This window comes from Geotrypetes seraphini, chromosome 1 (assembly GCF_902459505.1).
Source record: "Geotrypetes seraphini chromosome 1, aGeoSer1.1, whole genome shotgun sequence".
NCBI classification, from domain to species: Eukaryota; Metazoa; Chordata; class Amphibia; order Gymnophiona; family Dermophiidae; genus Geotrypetes; species Geotrypetes seraphini.
Window position 1 is genome coordinate 106,364,829 of NC_047084.1, and position 21,318 is coordinate 106,386,146.

Here is a 21,318-nt window from a genome sequence, read left to right on the forward strand (position 1 = left end):
ACAGCTTGATAAAAGGACCCCTAAGATTCAAGACTCTGCATGCAGTACAGCCCCAGAGAAATAGAAACAAATGCATTTCTTCCGTAACAGTGCAAAATATAGACAGCAGATGTAAATTCCCAAAATTGGCACAATCCAATCACTAAATTGTAAATAAAATCATTTCCCCTACCTTTGTTGTCTGGTGATTTTGGTTTTCAAACTATCTTTCCCAGTCTCTGGCTCTTAACTGTGTATCTAGAGCCACCTTATCCATTTGCTGTTTTTTTCTCCTTCACTTTCTGCCATACATCCATCTTTGTTTCCTAAGAAAAATCAGGGATTGTGAATATCAAGATGGAAGTCAGAAAAGAATATAAATTTTTTAAAAAAGGAGCTAACTTCAATAGAAAACTGTCTTTGGAGAGTGATCAGTTATGTATGTAAAGCGCTCAGAGATATGAAACTCTGAAGGGAAGGCAGAAGAGCCACCCTTACAAAAAGAGTTCACCTTCCAGTCATTGCAACCTCATATGTTGCTGATCACTCTCTGAGACTTAATGGAAAGGTTATATATATCTTATACTTCTTTAGTCATTGAATATCTAAGCGATGTACAATTCAAGTAAAATACAAATACAAATACACTGACTTTAAATAAAAACATACTGGGTTAACATACATGAACCGTGAGGATTAAGGGGGAAATTACAATATGTTTGTAGAGGAAGAAATACATGAAAGGGAAAATAACTCAAGGGAGGGAGGAAAAAAAAGAAAAAGTTGTAGGATGTCAAGCCCATGGACAAAGAAAAAAAAAAAAAATCTAAGTCTGGGGGTCATATATTAAAAGCATCCTTGAAAGGATAAGTTTTTAAAGCTTTTTTAAAAGAAAAGAGGTCCTTTATGTCTCTAATGTACTGGGGCATAGAGTTCCACAACATAGGGGCGATAATTGTAAACATGTCTTGTCTTCTAGTTCCAATAGCCTGGAATCTCTCTCCTCTCCCATGGTCTGGCATCTCTCTATCTCCCTCCCTCTTCCCGAGATCTAATATCTTTCTCCTCTCCTTTCTGCGGTCTGGCATAGTAACATAGTAACATAGTAGATGACGGCAGATAAAGACCCGAATGGTCCATCCAGTCTGCCCAACCTGATTCAATTTAAATTTTATTTTATTTTTTTCTTCTTAGCTATTTCTGGGCAAGAATCCAAAGCTTTACCCGGCACTATGCTTGGGTTCCAACTGCCGAAATCTCTGTTAAGACTTACTCCAGCCCATCTACACCCTCCCAGCCATTGAAGCCCTCCCCTGCCCATCCTCCAACAAACGGCCATACACAGACACAGACCGTGCAAGTCTGCCCAGTAACTGGCCTAGTTCAATATTTAATATTATTTTCTGATTCTAAATCTTCTGTGTTCATCCCACGCTTCTTTGAACTCAGTCACAGTTTTACTCTCCACCACCTCTCTCGGGAGCGCATTCCAGGCATCCACCACCCTCTCCGTAAAGTAGAATTTCCTAACATTGCCCCTGAATCTACCACCCCTCAACCTCAAATTATGTCCTCTGGTTTTACCATTTTTCTTTCTCTGGAAAATATTTTGTTCTACGTTAATATCCGATCGTCCCAAATTACTAACCTCCAACATTGCCTCTCTGATATGAAAACTTGGATGTCAAACAACAAACTTCAACTAAACGCCACTAAAACAGAACTCTTATGGATCAGGAAAAAAAGCACCAAATTCACACGTCCTACCCTAGCATGGGACTCCACTCTACTAACAGCAACAGATCAGGTACGCAGCCTAGGAGTAACCTTAGATGGACACCTATCCCTATCTGCCCACATATCCCAAGTAATCTCCACCTCCTTCTACTACCTCCGCCAACTGAAAAGGATCAAACCCTACATCTCCACACCTGACCTCGCCCAACTCCTCTACGCATATGTCCTCTCCAGAATGGATTACTGTAACTCCCTATTTAATGGACTAACCAAAAATAATCTCAAACGCCTCCAACGTGTCCAAAATGCAGCTATCCGCCTCCTACACAACCTTAACTACCATGATCCCGTCTCCCCAGCACTCCGCGCTGAACACTGGCTCCCAATTAGCCAGCGCTGTGCTTTCAAGGCCCTAGCAGTAGCCCACAAGAGAATTTATGCCACCACCCCCTCCTACATAAAATCTAAGCTTCCCATCTACACCCCCACTCGCACCCTCCGCTCAAAATCGGAAATACGCCTATGCATTCCCCCTGGAAGGTCCCTCCTCTCAGAAACTGCTCGCAAACGATCCTACAGCCACTTCATCCCACATCTCTGGAATAAACTCCCCCCCCCAACTCAGGCAACAGAACTCTTTATTGACATTCCGTAAAATGGTAAAAACCCTCCTCTTCAACTAAAGATCTCCCTCAGTCTACACCCCCCCTTAAACCCCACCTCTCTCTTCTCTCCCCTATTTAACTTCTCCTAAATTTCAGTATAGTCCTCTCTTAGTCTGTACTCTGATAAATTGTCTGTACTCTGAAAAATTGTTTGTACCCTGATAAATACTGCACAATCTTGTATGTCCAAGCACCTAAACCTATTGTACATCTTATTTGCCTAATTACTTCTACTGTGTATGTTTACTTGTAGACCGTTCTGAGCTACTGGGAGAACGGGATATAAATCTAAATAAATAAATAAATAAAATAAATAAATAAAAGTATTTGAACGTTTGAATCATATCTCCCCTGTCTCTCCTTTCCTCTAGGGTATACATATTCAGGGCTTCCAGTCTCTCCTCATACGTCTTCTGGTGCAAGCCTCCTATCATTTTCTTCGCCCTCCTCTGGACCTCCTCAAGTCTTCTTACGTCTTTCGCCAGAAACGGTCTCCAAAACTGAACACAATACTCCAAGTGGGGCCTCACCAATGACCTGTACAGGGGCATCAACACCTTCTTCCTTCTACTGACTACGCCTCTCTTTATACAGCCCAGAATCCTTCTGGCAGCAGCCACTGCCTTGTCACACTGTTTTTTCGCCTTTAGATCTTCGGACACTATCACCCCAAGGTCCCTCTCCCCGTCCGTGCATATCAGCTTCTCTCCTCCCAGCATATACGGTTCCTTCCTATTATTAATCCCCAAATGCACTGGCATCTCTCTTTCTCTCCTTCCCATTCCAGTGGTCTGACATCTCTCCCTTCTTTGGGTCGTCTCTCCTCCCTCCTAGTGTAACATTTCACCCTCCCTCCTCTCCATCACTATTATGTCCAACAATTCTCCCTCTTTCTTCCTTTCCCCAAATACATCATCTCTCTTTCCCTCTCATGCCACACACCTATGTCCAACAATTCTCCGTTTCTTTTCCCTCTTCCACTGGCAGCACTTCTTTCTCTCCCTTCCCACTACTCCACCTATGCAGCATCTCTCTTTTCCTCCTTTTCACCCCCCCCCCTGCATTTGTCCTTCCCAATCCTCTCCCAGTATGTGCAGTATCTGTCTTCCCAATGCCCTGAGCATCTGTCCTCCCTGCCTTTCCAACTTCAAACTCCCTACCCTCTGCACCCAGCCTCTCCCTGTCAGGCTCTGCACCCAACCCCTTCCCTCCCTCCTCCGACAGGCTCTTCACCCATGGGATCGGATTTCTTGTGCCACAAAGCGGCAACGAGCACTGCCCCAGACCCCTTCCCTCCCAACCTGTCAGGCTTTTCACCAGGAACCAGTCAACAAGCTGCTTGTTGCCGAACAGGAGCTCCATAACGCGCTCCTTTTTGCCGCTGAGTGGCAGAAGAAAGCCAATCCTAGGTGAAGAGCCTGACAGGAGTTGGGAGGGAAGGGGGCTGGGGCAGTGCTAATTTTTGTGGAGGCCACAGCCCCTGTGGCTACCCTCCCCCCACACCCCCATTTCCGACATCTATGCACATCGAGACCTGGAAACCTCCAACAAGCACAATGCAAACTGAGGAAACCCTGAGAGAACATGGAAACAGTTGTGACTGCCATCTATTTGTGATGCAGGCAAATTACATCCAGTTCACATAGATGGCAGGGGGAAATTGGATAACACCTTATGCAAATCATGCACTGAGGAACTATTTTATGTATGTGAATAAAACTTGTGGGCCCAAATTAATGTGGGGATATCAACTGAGAAGAGCAGAATCAAAATACGAGATATAGCAGTCTACGCCCAATGAGTTAAAAAGGGAATGAAAATAGTGGGGAGACACAATAACCCTGGGTGGGTTCAGAATAGAGTTGTGAGCTGGTACTCTGAGTACTAGCAGAGATAGCACAATTACTTACCTGTAACAGATGTTGTCCAGTGACAGGAAGCAGATAGTCTCACATGTGAATGATGTCATCCACAGAACACAACGCAGACGGTGTAAAGTGAACTGACACTTAAAAATTTTTTAAAGACTGCATGTGCTGTGCATGCGCGGGTGCCTTCCTACCTGCTGCCAGCTCACAGGACCATCAGTTCAGTAACAAAACTAAGACGCCAAGAAGGGGAGGTAGACAGATTGCAATAATATCTGCTTGCTGTCCTTAGATAAAGCACAGTTACTTACTTGTAACGTGTTATCCAAGGACAGTAGGCAGATATTCTCACATGTGGATGACATCATCCACGGAATCCAGCACAGACCATCCAAAGTAAACTGTCACTTTAAGAAATCAAAAGACTGCCCATACCGCACATGCATGGATGCCTTCCTGCCTGCTGCCAGCTCATGGAACCATCAGTCCAGTAACAAAACTAAGAAGCCAAGGTGGGCAGGTTGTGAGAATATCTGCTTGCTGTCCCTGGATAACAGGTAACTGCTTTATCCCAGGACAAGCAAGCAGCATATTCTCGCACATAGGGTTGGAGGGAAATTAGCTTCTAATTAGAGATTAAACTTTGTGGATTAATTAACTATCCTGTCTGCAAAGATTTTTCAAAAAATAGAGGGTCGTGAATGTATGAACTAAAGACCAGGTGGCTGCCTTACAGATGTCCTCAATAGGAGTGGAGAGTAGATAGGCTACTGGAGTCGCCATGGCTTGTACTTTATATGCAGTAACACAACCCCCTAGCATCAGACCAGTCCAAGCACAGCAGAACAAAATACAGTACACAATCCATGTGGAAATAGTTCTCTTGGTCACAGGAGTTCCCAGCTTGTTTTGGTCAAATGACAGGAACAGCTAAGTAGAAGTTCTGTGAGGCTTGGTTCTATCTAAGTAGCAAGCTAGAGCATGTTTGCAGTCCAGTGTGTGAGGCGCTTCTTCACTAGGGTGAGCATGCAGCTCTGGATAAAATACTGGAAGGTTGATGGACAGGTTGGGATGAAATTCTGAAACAACTTTTGGGAGAAATTTTGGATGAGTTTGAAGAACTACCTTGGAAGAATAAAATGTAGTATACGGTAGAACCACTACAAATGCCAGGAGTTCACTGACTCCGTGGGTTGATGTGAGAACAGTGAGGAATACCAGCTTCCAAGTGAGATGCTTGAGAGATGAAGCAGACAAAGGTTTGAATGTTGGCTTCATGAATGTTGAAAGTACCACGTTAAGGTCCCAAGCCAGTGGAAGAGGTTTCAAAGGCGGCTTGATATTGTAAAGGCCTTTCTAGAGACCGCATCTTCAAAAAGATTTAAAAAGGATGGCGTAAATGGTGGTCTTTGTCATAAGGTGTATGGGGACAGACTTAAAGATCTCAATATGTATACTTTGGAGGAAAGGTGGGAGAGGAGAGATATGATAGAGATGTTTAAATACCTACATGGCATAAATGTGCATGAGTCGAGTCTCTTTAATTTGAAAGGAAGCTCTAAAATGAGAGGACAAAGGATGAAGTTAAGAGGTGATAGTCTCAGGAGTAATCTAAGGAAATACTTTTTTTTACAGAAAGGGTGGTAGATGTGTGGAACAGTCTCCCAGAGGAAGTAGTGGAGATGGAGACTTTGTCTGAATTTAAGAAGGTGTGGGATAGGCATGTGGGATCTCTTAGATAGAGGAAGAGATCATGGTTACTGTGGATGGGCAGACTAGATGGGCCATTTAGCCTTTATCTGCCATATCATGTTTCTATGAATCTAGAAATCAGCAGATTAACTGTTAAGGGCTTGTGCAGAGATGTGTGGAAAACACTTATAGCACTGAGATGAACCCTAATTGAATTAGTCTTTAAACAGTATGGACGAATAGGACAAGTCACCGGATCCAGAGCTGTGCCTCTACACCACAAGGAAAAGTGAGTCCACTTGTGTCAGCCTTACATTACTGAATGCTGGCTGTCAGCATTTCTGTTTGGCTAACCAGAGTATTAGCAAAGGACTCTAGGATATTATATTAAACATTCTGACCCTGAGAATGTTAGTGCTGATAGACTGAATAAGCCTGGCCCATAATCCACATATCTTGAGTCTCCAGCCAGCTTGGATTTCCCACAAAGATATATTAACTACAGTACTTGAATAGAACAAAGAAGCCAGACAGACTGATTCCATCTACTAGAATCATACCTTCTTTATCAATTAAGGACCACTGTCTCAAACTAAATTATGGCAGAGAGAGATGCTGGAAAATATGTACTTAATAATAGATACTATTTTTAGAACAAGACAAATTTATAAATGCAGACTAAAAACCCTCCCCCTCTCTCTTGCTCGTCCCCCTCTCAGACCCTTCACACCTCCACATCTCACCTATTCAGAGACACAAGGACACCTATTCATACAAATTATCTTTTTCTATCTCATTCACCAAAGCATAGAAACAGCTCTAAATCTAACTGTATACTCTGTATTTGTAAACTTATTTCTATATACTGTATATTCAGAATATATAAAATATGCTTTTTATGCAATTGTTATTGTTCTTTCTTGATTTTACTTCCCGCTGCTCTTCTAAGGCCTGAATCCAGGACCTCCCAGCACACACAAAAAAGATTAGTCAAAAACACACTTTTAAACACAAAAGATTAGATTAGATTAGAAAAGATTACATTTGACATTCTAGGCTGACATTTGGGAGCCAATCTGACAACTTGAAGCAGTAGCAGCACCGCATGGAAGCATCCTAGAGGCTTCAATGATAGCTGACACTGGTGCAGACAGTGAAAGAATATCTGCTGGTTAGGAGAGAGATACCATGCTATAAGAACTAAAGAACATAGATTGGTATGCCCTAGAGAGCCCTCTTTCTGTGTCAGCAGCGTTGGAAAGATTTGCAGAGTGATTGGTTCTTGTTTGCTCATTTGTAGGAGGAGAGGGAATCAAGGTTGACGTGGCCTCCGAGGTGCTATGAGTATCATGTTGGCCAGTTCCTGGCGAAGCTTGAAAAGAGTCATCCTGATTAGATAGATCAGAGGATATGCATAGAGGAATGTACCTCGCTAATCAAGCAGAAAAGCATCTGTTTCTAGGTAATTGGGATTGTGGAACCTTGAACAGAAAAGAGGGAGCTTGTGACTGTAGGGGGAAACAAATATGTCCACATCTAGGGCCTCCAAGCCACAAATATATGTCACAAGATAGAGGTGTTGAGCGACCATTCGTATGATTGCAGAATTCTGCTCAATTTGTCAGCCAGTACATTCTGTTTCCCTACTAGATATACTGCTTTCAGGAAAATGTTGCAAACAATGACCCAGGGTATGGCGGACCTAGGATATGTGACACTTGGGGCCGATCATTTTTTTTTAACCACCCCATATAAAAAATATTTTTAGTAATTTTATATATTTATTTTTATATCCAGTCTTCCCCAGACAGCTCAAAACAGGTTATAGTTTAATATTCACAGTGTTACAATATAAAATTACATAGGGTTACAACCTCTCCAATCCCACGCAGGCGCTGTGGTCTAAACAAAATAGACAAAAAATACTTGTCCTCTTTCTTTTAGGTCCTAGCTCATGCTTGCTGTCTAACACCAGCTCTGGCTGAATACATTTAAAATCTGTACATTTAAAAATCATATACATTTAAAATCTGACATTGTAATAACAAAATAGACAGTAATATTATTTTTCTACCTTTTTGTCTGGTCATTTTATTATTCAAGCTAGTGTTTAAGCCCGTTACATTAACGGGTGCTAGAATAGATGTGTCTATCTATCTTTGTGTGTCTCTCTCTCTCTCTCTCTCCTTGGCCGCTGTCTGTCTGTCTCTCTCTCTCCTTGGCCGCTGTCTGTCTGTCTTTCTGTCTCTTTCTCTCCTTTGCCGCTGTCTGTGTGTCTTTCTGTCTCTTTCTCTCTCTCTCTCCTTGGCTGCTGACTGTCTGTCATTTTGTCTCTTTCTCTCTCGTTGGCCGCTGTCTCTTTCTGGCTCTCTCTCTCCTTGGTCTGTCTTTCTGTCTTTTTCCCTCCCTCTCGTTCCCTGCCTGTGCCCCGCTCCCCTTCCTTTGCCTGCTCCCCCCATTCCACCCCACCCCACCCCCTCTCTGCGACAGGGCCACCAGCCTCCAGCGCCATGGCAGCAAATAAACAAATCCTCATCCTCGACCTGCCCAATAAACTCAAATTCTGAGGTAAGGTTGTTAGTTTGCTGCCAGGCGGGCCAAGAGCACAGCTCCTGCGAGCTGCAACGGTGCTCTGACCCAGAGGGGTGAGTGGAGGCAGAAGAGAAGGCCGTGCAACCAGGGAGCGGCAGTGGTTGTGGCCTTTCTTCTCTAGCTCTGTAGTTCAGTCGCCGCCACCGCCTACTTCTCTCCCCTGTGTTAGCTCCGAACATGTGCATGCGCCCAGAACGTGCGTACGCGATACACGACACACATCGAACATGGCCACGGAGTCAGAAACCACGGTGGCAGGGATCACAAAATCTTAAGTGCACATGCGCACTTAAGCTTTTATTATAGAGGATCATATTGGTCCCAGGCTCTGATTTCTGTTTGCCTTCTGTTAACTCACTCGCCATGGTCTCCTGCCTATTTGACATTTTCTTCTTTCTTCATGTTTACTATCCATCTTCCATTTCTGTACCTTCCCTTCCACTGCCATATCCAACATTTCTGTTTCTTTCCCATTGTCTACCATTTCTCTCTTTCTCTCTCCCTGCCTTGTGCCCTGGGTCAAACCTCTCTATTCCCCTCCATGTAGCAACTCTCCCTTTCTCCCCTTCATTATCATGTGCAACATTTCTTTCTCTCTCCCCATGCACCTTGTCCTGCCCTCCACCCTATGCCCAACATTTCTTCCTCTCTCTTCTTCATGCATGTATCCCTCCCCTCCACCATATTTAGGATTTCTCCCTCTCACTCCTTTCTACCTCTTTGTTACATCTCCCTTCCTCTTCTCCAGCCCATGTTAAACAATTCTTCCTCTCTTCCCCCCCCCCGTGCAGCAGCTTTTCATCCCTCCCTCCAGTCCCCCTATGCAGCACTTCTGAACCCGTCCGACCTCCACCCCACCGTGAGATTTTATTCATCTTGCTCCACCAGGGCTTCTCTCTGCTGCATCATCAGTGACACGGTAGAGGGAAGGCCCTAAGAAGCCTATTCAGAGTATTCTCTTATTGTCAGCAGCCTTAACTCACTCCTCTTCTGCCATCAGGTCTTTCTTCTGCTTCCACGAAGGCAGGGCTTGGCAGAGAGGAAGGCCCGACATCAGAAGAGTAGTGAAGTTCCTGGACCATGACGCTGACCCCTGGACCATGACGCTGACCCCGGGAGCACCCCTTTATAGTATGCACCCAAGGCGTCCCCCCCCCCCCCTCACCCTTGGTATGCTACTGGGCCCAGGATCAGATTTGGATAGCCTCTTGACAGAGATCCTGTTCCCCCCCCTGCTTGTTCACGTAGTACATAGCTAATTGATTGTTTGTTCAGAACTTGAACAGGAAATTGCAACTTGCTCCTAGTTACTGGAGGTTGATGTGAAGACATGTCTCTGCTGAACTCCAAGAGCCCTGGATGTGGAGACCATCCAAGTGAGCTCCCCATTCTAACATGGAAATATCGGTCATCAAAATCTTTTGATGAGGTGGTACTTGAAACAGGAGACCTCTGGAGAGGTTGATTGGAGACATCTACAACAGGAGAGAGACTCTGAGCTGTGAGGTTACTGACAAGCGTTGGGATAGAAGACTAGTTGCTTGAGACCAATGGGAGGATTATGCCCACTGAAGATTGTCTGAGGTGAAGACAGGCAAATGGGATTGCATATACTATGGAAGCCATGTGACTCAGAAGTCGTAATGTGATGTGCTATCAAGCATCAACAAGAAGAGACTTCCTGGCAGTGCTGAGGTAGCGTAGTAAGTCTCTACTGAGGGAGGAAAGCACGTTTTTGGTTTCTATCCAGAATAGCGCCAATTAATCCCCAAATCTGAGTGGGATCCATTTGGGATAATTGACTGCAAAGCCCAGGAGCTCAAGACAATGAATGGTTGCATGCAAAGCTTTCTGAGCCTGTTAGGGTGTGGAGGCTTTGATCAACCAGTCGTCCAAGTAAAGAAAAACGTGGAAGCTGTTTGAGTAAAGTATCTTGACACTACTACCAAGCACTTGGTGAACACTCTGGATACTGATGCCAGTTCAAATAGGAGCACCTTGTACTGGAAGTGGCGTGTTCCCAGGTGAAAGCAAAGATATTTTCTGTGAGCAGGGAGAATAGAAATATGTGTATACACTTCTTTGAGATCTAGAGAGCATAGCTAGTCATTATTTTCTAAAAGCGGTAACAGGGTTCCCAGAGAGAGCATCTGAAACTTCTTTACCAGGTACTTGTTTAGTGCTCTGAGGTCTAGGATTGGATGAATACCTCTGGACTTATTTGGGATAAGAAAATAGCTCAAATAAAATTCCTCACCTCTCTCCTGCAATGGAACCTTTTCTATTATGTTGATCTGGAGGAGGGCTCTCCGATGCGAGTTGAAACAAGACTCTCTTGGAGGATGGTTTGGTAGTCTCTTTTGTAAATGAAGGCCATATCCCTGGTTCACCATTGATCTGATGTTATGAGAGTCCAGCGTTGTTGGTAATACAGTAGATGAGCTATCCTCCTTTTGGGACAGTCTGAGGCATAGGCTGAGAAGTACCAGCTAATCTCTCTAGGAGGACAACAGCTTTTTCTGCACGGCAAGTTCAACAAGAGTCCCTGCAATACCTTGTTTCACGATCCACTGCATCAGGAACCAGTTTCCTCTTCACTGCAGCTTGAAATTTGAAATCATGGTGAAGAGCAAGCTGGTTCCTGACACAGTGAATCGCAAAACAAGGTCTTGTAGGGACTCTTGTTGAACTTGCCGTGTAGAGAAAGCTGTTGTGGATTACAATCATCGTTTGAGTGAAGGAGTTTGTCTAAGACTCATCGATGTGTGCACACATTTAAGTTTAGGATTGCCTTGGCGCAATACCAGATAAGTGCTTGACTTTTTCTGCTAATAGATTTATGAACTTCCCTTTACTTACCTAATCCCAATTCATTCTGTTAAATTATAGAGCTTTGCACCTTTCTGTTTGATCCCGCTTTTTGACCAGAGATTCTTTTTCTCTATTTTTCGTAGAGTTTTTTTCTCTCTGATTTGTTTTTCGGGGCAGGCCAATGATTTGAATGAGTACTCCTTAGAGAAGCTATATGCATCTGGAGTCGTCATTACAATTGGTTTTGAGGCCCCTTTGGTAAATTGTATCGTGCCTCTGTCATTTGGCTGAGTGAATATGAGATGCATTTTCAAGAGATGAGTTATTGATTTGACCTTTGTAAATGTACTACCTGCTAAATACCATCTAGCTATACCTAATGCTGCTCTTCTCTCTCTATTTAATAAATATTACTATTCTTTTTCTTGTTGAATCCTTTGGTTGTGTGGAGTTATTTGGGGACTCCACTAGATACCATGACATTTCCATTGCTTATACTTAAATTGTAATTGCACTGCTCCACTAACGTCAGCATTCTTGCACCCAACTTGAGGTGTGAGCATTTATGTCAGCCAAATGGCCGGTGTAAATGAGCATATCTAAATATTGTAGCTGTGAGCCTAAGTACTAGTATTCTCTAACCCAGTGGTCTCAATTCTCAAACTCAAACCCTTTACAGGGCCACATTTTGGATTTGTAGGTACTTGGGAGGGCCGCAGAAAAAAAATAGTTAAATAGTTAATGTCTTATTAAAGAAATGACAATTTTGCATGAGGTAAAACTCTTTATAGTTTATAAATCTTTCCTTTTGGCTAAGTCTTAATAATAATATTGTAATTTATAGCTAAATAGACATATGATCAAAAAACTATTTTATTTTACTTTCGTGATTATCATAAACATACCGAGGGCCTCAAAATAGGACCTGGCGAGCCGCATGTGGCTCCCGGGCCACAAGTATGAGACCACTGCTCTAACCTACAAGCACAACTGCAAGTCCTCTTCTTGACCTGTCCCTGTATCCATCCCTTTTGCAGATATGAACTCTTTGAACTTAGGCACTATTCTAGAAAGTTAGCACCTAAATGCAGTCAAGTGCGTAACTGCAAATGAGTGACAATTAACAACAATTAAGGTTCATTATTGATACATAATACCTATTTGTGCCTAATTTTAAAAATGACCTTAAGCTCATAATTTATTTATTTATTTTAGGTATTTATATACCACCTATCAAAGTTATCTAAATGATTTACAATCAGGTACTCAAGCATTTTCCCTGTCTGTCCCAGTGGGCTCACAATCTATCTAATGTACCTGGAGCAATGGAGGATTGAGTGATATGCCCAGGGTCATAAGAACATAAGAATTGCCTTACTGGATCAGACCAGTGGTCCATCAAGCCCATTAGCCCGTTCTCATGGTGGCTAATCTAGGTCACTAGTACCTGGCCAAAAAAACAAAGATAGTGAGCAAACTAATGGAAACTCTAATCAAACACCAATTAGATAAGATCCTGGATGAGGAGAATCTAAGGGATCCCCGACAACATGGATTTACTAAGGGGAGATCCTGCCAATCCAACCTGATCAGCTTCTTTGACTGGGTGACGGGGAAGCTGGATATTGGGGAGTCCCTGGACATCGTGTACCTGGACTTTAGCAAAGCATTCGATAGCGTACCGCACCGCAGGTTACTGAGCAAGATGAGTTCTATAGGATTAGGTAACACATTGACGAAATGGGTTGGGAGCTGGCTTGGAGGTAGGCTCCAAAGGGTGGTGGTGAATGGCACCCCCTCCGAAATGACGGAGGTGATTAGTGGAGTACCACAGGGCTCAGTCTTGGGCCCAATCCTATTCAACATCTTTATAAGAGACTTGGCAGAAGGGCTACGAGGTAAAATAACATTATTCGCCGATGACGCCAAACTGAGTAATGTAGTGGGCAAATGCACAACAGACAAAGATTCAGTGCCCGACAACATGATGCACGACCTACTCCTACTGGAGCGATGGTCTAGGACATGGCAACTCAACTTCAATGCCAAAAAATGCAAAGTTATGCACCTGGGCAGCCAGAATCCATGCAAGTCTTATACCCTTAATGGCGAGATCCTAGCAAAAACGGTAGCAGAACGAGACTTGGGGGTAATCGTCAGTGAGGACATGAAGTCTGCCAATCAAGTGGAGCAGGCTTCGTCCAAGGCAAGACAAATCATGGGCTGCATACGAAGGGGTTTCGTCAGTCGTAAGGCGGACGTCATTATGCCATTGTATAGATCCATGGTGAGGCCCCACCTGGAATACTGTGTGCAATTCTGGAGGCCGCATTATCGCAAGGATGTGCTGAGACTGGAGTCGGTGCAAAGAATGGCCACCCGGATGGTCTCGGGACTCAAGGATCTACCATACGAAAAACGGCTTGACAAATTACAGATATACTCGCTCGAGGAGCGCAGAGAGAGGGGGGACATGATCGAGACGTTCAAGTATCTTACGGGCCGCATCGAGGCGGAGGAAGATATCTTCTTTTTCAAGGGTCCCACGACAACAAGAGGGCATCCGTTGAAAATCAGGGGCGGGAAACTACGAGGTGATACCAGGAAATTCTTTTTCACTGAAAGAGTGGTTGATCGCTGGAATAGTCTGCCACTACAGGTGATTGAGGCCAGCAGCGTGCCTGATTTTAAGGCAAAATGGGATCGGCACATGGGATCTATTCACAGGGCAAAGGTAGGGGAGGGACATTAAGGTGGGCAGACTGGATGGGCCGTGGGCCCTTATCTGCCGTCTATTTCTATGTTTCTATGTTTCTAAGAGTAGCAACATTCCATGCTACCGATCCAGGGCAAACAGAAGCTTCCCTCATGTCTTAATAACATATGGACTTTTTCTCCAGGAATTTGTCAAAAATTATCTTAAAACCAGCTATGCTATCTGCTTTTGCCACAACCTCTGGCAACGCGTTCCAGAGCTTAACTATTCTCTGAGTGAAAAAATATTTCCTTCTATTGGTTTTAAAAGTATTTCCCTGCAGTTTCATCGAGTGTCCCTTAGTCTTTGTAATTTCTGATGGAGTGAAAAATCGATCCACTTGTACCCATTCTACTCCACTTAGGATTTTGTAGACTTCAATCATATGTCCCCTCAGCCGTCTATTTTCCAAGCTGAAAAGCCCTAACCGTTTTAGTCTTTCCTTATATGAGAGGAATTCCATCCCCTTTGTTATCTTGGTCACTCTTCTTTTAACCTTTTCTATTGCCACTATATCTTTCTTGAGATAAGGAGACCAAAATTGAAATATAAAGAGTTCTCCTGTTGTCCTAATTAGAATAATTGACAGTAAATTAAGACTACAAGTATAGAAATGAGCTAGAGGTGGGTGGGAGAGGGGAGGGCGGGAGGGAATGGAGACTACATCAGACCCTGCTCTGCCTGCCAGAAACTATCTCAATCAGCATGTTCAAGCTTACAAAACTGTAGACCTATAAAAGGCTATTATTCTATGGAGACTAGCTAAGTAAAGTTTGCTCTTTTATCCTATGGAGACTAAGTAAGCATCTGGTATAGGAAAGCCTAGTAGAGCTGCACACAGGTGGCTTAAATAGCTGGGGGGGGGGGGCTAGTGAATCATAGAGAGGAGTAGCAAGTCCCATAGGCCCATCTAACCACTATATTTATGGTAGAATGTGAGCCCACCAAAAAACAAACAAACTCTACTCTACTGCCATATAAGTGTCACCTGCAGCCATAAGGGCTATTGGGGTCGTAGACAGGTGGGTATAGTGGGTTTTGGGGTGCTCATCATAACCTATAAAGGAGTTCTGGTGAGATGTTTATATGGCACCCTTTTTGTGAAGTTCACAGTAGTGCCCTGTAAGGAGCCCACTGCTCTGTTGCCATGTCTGGGTGGAGAGTCCATTACAAGATTGGGCCCTCCCATGTCCAAATGGTCTTGTTCTGGGTGTTTGGACAAAATTCTAGTCGAAAATGTGATATAAAGATAAGACATTCTGACGGTCTGGATGAACAATAGCCTGGACATCCAGATAGATAATTAAAATTCTAGATATATTTTTCGAAAATGGTCATTTTCCCACTCCTGACTTTGAGTGTCCAGTGCCATACACCCAAATCGGACTTAGACGTATGTTTTGCTTATGCTCCTCCATGTGGTTTACATTCAGGTACACAAGCATTTTCCCTGGCTGTCTTGGTGGGCTCACACTCTATCTAATATACCTGCTTGCACATTTTCCACTCCAACCATGTGTGCCACAGAGAGAGCTTTAAGGTGCACTTCTGCCCACTGGAAAAGCATCTGAGCCTTCCCACTCAAATTAACACTTCTGGTGCCCCCCCTCCCTGATTCATATAATGCCAAGCAACGGGGTTCAGAAGCACTAAGAAATACTTGATCTGTTTCTAGAGCTTCTGTTTGTGAGACTCGGGAAAAAAAACAAGATCTTGTGCCATGTTGACCCAAACTGCCAGATATTCCAAAATCTGAGGTGGCGTTAGCTGGCTCTTCCTGAAAGTGACAATCCAGCCCATGCGCTGCAAGAGAGATACCACAGTGTTCACTGCTTGCTTTCACTCCAGTTGGGACAGAGTTCTGATCAGCCAGTTGTCCAGATAGGGATGAACTTGGACCTCCATTCTGCAGAGGTGCACTGCTACTACCACAATCACTTTGGTGGTGTGGGGGAGGGGGGCGTTGCCTTTCCAAAGGAGAGTCCTGCAAACTAGAAAAGCTGCTGGAGATGTCCAGAGATGCTAGAAATTCTCCCAGAGTCACTGCTGCGATGACCAATTGCACTGTTTCCATTAGGAAGCACAGAATCTTCAGAAAAGCATTGACTGCTTTGAGATCCAGAATGGGTCTCGAGTCCTCTGAGACTTTCTTTGGCACAATGACATATAAGGAGTATCTCCCGGAGCTCGATTTGCTTACAGGGACTGGCTCTAAGGCTTGAATGCCCACAAGCCATTGCAGTATCTCTCAGACTTTTGACACCTTTTATGGTTGGCCGGCTGGTGAATCCAGAAATAAATTTGATTGGGGGGGGGAAACACATGAAAAGATAAAAGAAGTCTATCTTGTGTCCCTCCCATATAATGTCCAGCACCAATTGGTCCAAGGAGATCCATTCCCATTCTTGGCGAAATTCCAACAACTGGCTTCCAATGCAAGGAGGTGCAGCTGAAGTCCTGGCATCATTGGGACTTCTTGGAAAAGGGGTTGTTGTGCGAACCCGAAGCCTGCTGGCATCTGGGGTTGCTATAGTGTTGTCTGTACCCTTGGAAGTATCTCTGGGCAGATGAGCCTGTGGAATTCTGGCAAAACCTGCAAGAGGGACACAAATTACTGCAACTCCCCCCCAGAAGGATAGCGAGGCTTGCCATCTGGGAGAGACTTAGTACGGCAGTCCACCACACTAGCCATGAAGTCATCCAGCCCCTTGCCAAAAAGCATTTGTCCCTTGAAGGGGAGCCTCTTCTATGTCGGTGCCAGGGCAGACAGGCTGAGTCTCCAGCATAATAGTGGATCCAAAGCGTCCTGCGAGCTGACACTGCATAAGCTGAAACCTTGCCTAGAACTCTTATGAGGTCACCCAAGTTGTCTGTTACATTGTCCATGCCCTCCAGCATGAGCAGGGGGTAGGCATCTCCTCTGCTGATGGTTCCTGGTGCAATCTCGTTTGACAGGCATGTGCTGCAAATAAGGCAGATGCTGCAGTCTTAATGCCTGAAGAAGCCACTTCAAAAAGCTTCTTTAACCCTTTCAGGACCATAAGGATCGTAGGCCAATTTTTGTGGTTTTGACGACATTTTTATGGTAAAAAGGGCTTGCAGATGCCAAAAAATTGATTTTTTTTGTGAAATATTATTTTTATTTAAAAAAATCACACTTCTGGCTTATGGACAGTGTGGCAAGTGAATCTTCTCATCAATCTAGCAACGACGCTAATGAATGAATGTCGGAACCAGTTTGTTTACATAAAGGAGGAGTTTGTTTCACATGGAGGAGTTTGTTTCACATGGAGGAGTCTCTGGCAAAAAACATCAAGAAGGGAGATAAATCCTTCTTTAGGTATATCAGTGACAGAAGTAAAAACTCAGGCGGGATTGTACGTCTTAGGAAACCAGACGGAAACTATGTGGAAAAGGATTCGGAAAAAGCCCAACTATTAAATGAATACTTCAGCTCAGTCTTCACCCGAGAAGCGCCGGGGCTTGGCCCTCATCTACAGACAAGGGTTGACTCAGTTGATCCGTTCAGTAACTTCGAGTTTACGCCCAGCAGTGTCTACAGTGAGCTATCAAGGCTCAAGGTTAACAAGGCAATGGGGCCTGACAACCTACACCCCAGGGTGCTAAGGGAGCTGTGTGATGTCCTGGCGGAGCCACTGTCCAAGCTCTTCAACCTCTCCCTTAGCAAAGGCAGCGTTCCGTCGGACTGGAGGACGGCTAACGTCATTCCACTCCACAAGAAAGGCTCCAAGATAGAGACAGCAAACTACAGACCAGTGAGTCTAACATCGATAGTAAGCAAACTAATGGAAACTCTAATAAAACACCAATTGGATAAGATCCTGAATGAGGAGAATCTACGGGATCCCCGTCAACATGGATTTACAAAAGGGAGATCGTGCCAATCCAACTTGATCAGCTTCTTTGACTGGGTGACGGGGAAGCTAGATATTGGGGAGTCCCTGGACATCGTGTATCTGGACTTTAGCAAAGCATTTGATAGCGTACCTCACCGCAGGTTGCTGAGCAAGATGAGTTCTATAGGATTAGGTGACACGTTGACGAAATGGGTTGGGAACTGGCTTGGAGGTAGGCTTCAAAGGGTGGTGGTGAACGGCACACCCTCTAAAATGACGGAAGTGATCAGTGGAGTGCCACAGGGCTCGGTCTTGGGCCCAATCCTATTCAACATCTTTATAAGGGACTTGGCAGAAGGGCTTAGGGGTAAAGTGGCATTGTTCGCCGATGACGCCAAACTAGGTAATGTAGTGGGCAAATGCACAATAGATGATGTTTCAATGCCCGACAACATGATGCACGACCTACTCCTACTGGAGCGCTGGTCTAGATCCTGGCAACTCAGCTTCAATGCCAGAAAATGCAAAGTTATGCACCTGGGCAGCCAAAATCCATGCAATACTTACACCCTAAATGGCGAGATCCTAACAAGAACTGAAGCAGAACGTGACCTAGGGGTGATCGTCAGTGAGGACATGAAGGCTGCCAATCAAGTGGAGCAAGCTTCATCCAAAGCAAGACAAGTCATAGGTTGCATACGCAGAGGCTTCGTCAGCCGAAAGCCGGAAGTAATTATGCCATTGTATAGATCCATGGTGAGGCCCCACCTGGCATACTGTGTGCAATTCTGGAGACTGCATTATCGCAAGGATGTGCTGAGACTGGAGTCGGTTCAGAGAATGGCCACTCGGATGGTCTCAGGACTCAAGGATCTCCCATACGAGGAACGGTTAAACAAATTGCACCTATACTCACTCGAGGAGCGCAGAGAGAGGGGGGACATGATCGAGACGTTCAAGTATCTCTCGGGCCGCATAGAGACGGAGGAAGATATCTTCCTCTTCAAGGGTCCCACGACAACAAGAGGGCATCCGTGGAAAATTAGGGGAGGGAAACTACGAGCTGACACCAGGAAGTTCTTTTTCACAGAAAGGGTGGTTGATCGCTGGAATAGTCTTCCACTACATGTGATCGAGGCCAGCAGCGTGCCTGATTTTAAGGCCAGATGGGATCGTCACGTGGGATCTATTCACAGGGCAAAGGAAGAGGAGGGATCTATTCACAGGGCAATGGTAGGGGAGGGACATTAGGGTGGGCAGACTGGATGGGCCTTGACCCTTATCTGCCGTCTATTTCTATGTTTCTATGTTTCTAAAGGCAGTATCATATGGAATCCGTACATATCAAATTTAGAACTGTAGACTATCCCAATCAAAATTTATAGGATTTTAAAGTTATGGGACAAATATGTCCCTTGGTCCTGAAAGGGTTAAGACCATGTTCATCCTGGGAATCTTTAAGCATCACTCTTCCTACACTAAGGAGGGCTGTGCTCTTGGTGACCTGAGCCACTGCCGATTCCACATTTAGTTGTTCAAATAGCTGCTGAAATTCCGGTGCCATAGGATAAAGCTTAGACATAGCTTTAGTCAGTTTGAAATAACTTTCTGGAGTCTCCCACTGTTCTGTGACCAGAGCAGTGAGATCTGAATGTGCAGGAAAAAAAAAGTCAGAATATTAGAGTGGCTCATGACTGTACACTGAAACGTGGAGAGCTGACCTTCCAACTTCAGTTCATTTATGGCATCTGTAATGAAATGGTGGACTGAGACAGACTTAAACAGGCGGCATATGGAGGGGTCATCACCCGAATCAGGGTTCTCCAAGGCATCCTGCTTAACTGTTCTAACAAAGAGAATCAGTGTCATCCAGGAAGAAAGCAGCATCTGGTGACAAAAGAAGTATAGGCCCTCTTTTACTAAGGTGTGCTAAATGATTAGTGCGCACTAAACGCTAATGCATGCATGTTAGTCTATGGACGCATTAGTGTTTAGCACACGCTAATCGATTAGCTTACTAAAAGAGGGGGATAGTGGCAGTGTGCCACCTAAGGCAGTCTGGGTCTACAGGAACCTGGGTACTGGAGACATGGGCAATGACCTCCGTCAAGGAAGGCACTGGCCTGGAAACTTGTGGTGTGCCTGCTGGCTGTGCAAGCCCTGTGAAGCTGCAGTCTAGCTCTGCAGGAACTGCTTCCTATCCCAGGCAGAGAACCCCTGAATAAGAGGTTTCAAGGCACTGAAGCCACCAAAAAGAATGAACTTAACATTGGGGAAAAAAAAAAAAAGAATAAGCAGAACAGAAATACTTCTGCACGGTTCGCTTGCAGAAAGAAAAAGCTGTAGAGGGCTCTGTGTTCCTCAGCTAAGCAGGAGGAGCAGAAAACAATTTGTATGGCTTTTTGCAAGACCTGGTTCATGGATACAGATTGAACACCTACTGTACAGACTCCAAAGTGGATATAACAGAAATCTTTATATTGGAGCGACTGTCCACTAGATTGATACCCTTTAGAGAGGAAGTCTGCTTGTCTGGCTTCAGGACTGAAGGGTTCCCATACATCTAATGTTCTTACATTAGTTCTCAAAGATATTCAGAGTTTACCACAACAGACAATGAGTCTAACTTTGTGAAAGCCTTCTTTGTAACTGGACAGAATGCTGATAATAATGAAGATGCAAGTGATGAATTAGGCAGCTCTGCTTAGATAATGATGAGAAAATATGCTATGCTCCAGAGAAGTGGCAAAGCGAGGGTGAGAGTTGCTCAGGGCAGTAGTGCCGCCTCCCACCTCCATACGCTCCTTTCCCGCTCCCTCCTGCCACTTCCCTTCCCCCGTACCTCTGTAATGTTCCTGGCGCGAGCAGCAACCCCCAACCTGCTGTTGCGCCAGCACTGGCTCTTCCTCCGACGTCACTTCCTAAGCATGGGTCCAGGAAGTGACATTAGAGGAAGAGCTGACGCCAGGAACATTACAGAGGTACAGGGAAGGGAAGCAACGCACACACTCAGCAGAGAGGACAGGTACCTGTGCCATCACCAAAACAGTGCCAGGGCAGACTGCCTCTCCCCCTCACTATGCCACTGCAACAGAGGTCAAGCATTTCAAACTGAGATTCTCTTGATCAATATCTGTAGACCATCAGTACAGCCTGGCCTGATTTGAAGGAACTTTTTAATCAGACTGACTAAACCATTTCCTGCTAGTGCAGTTGCTGAACACCCTTTTAGCTATGTAGAATTTTTGACTCACAAGCACACTCATGCGAGTGACAATCATTTTCAAAATGTAGTTATACTAAAAAGAAACAGGTCCTTTTACAAAGCTGCACTGACTGCCAAGCATGGCATGCTAAATGCT

At 44.7% G+C, this 21,318-nt stretch overlaps 1 protein-coding gene across 1 annotated transcript in view; it reads left to right on the forward strand.

Moving 5' to 3' along the window:
• Positions 1–7,379: 7,379 nt before the first annotated feature.
• UBAP1 (ubiquitin associated protein 1) overlaps positions 7,380–21,318 on the forward strand; it is a 154,750-nt gene continuing 140,811 nt past the window's right edge. Inside the window, exon 1 of the mRNA XM_033935406.1 lies at positions 7,380–7,403. The gene's annotated coding sequence lies outside the window, so the exon portion shown is untranslated. The remainder of the gene's footprint in view (positions 7,404–21,318) is intronic.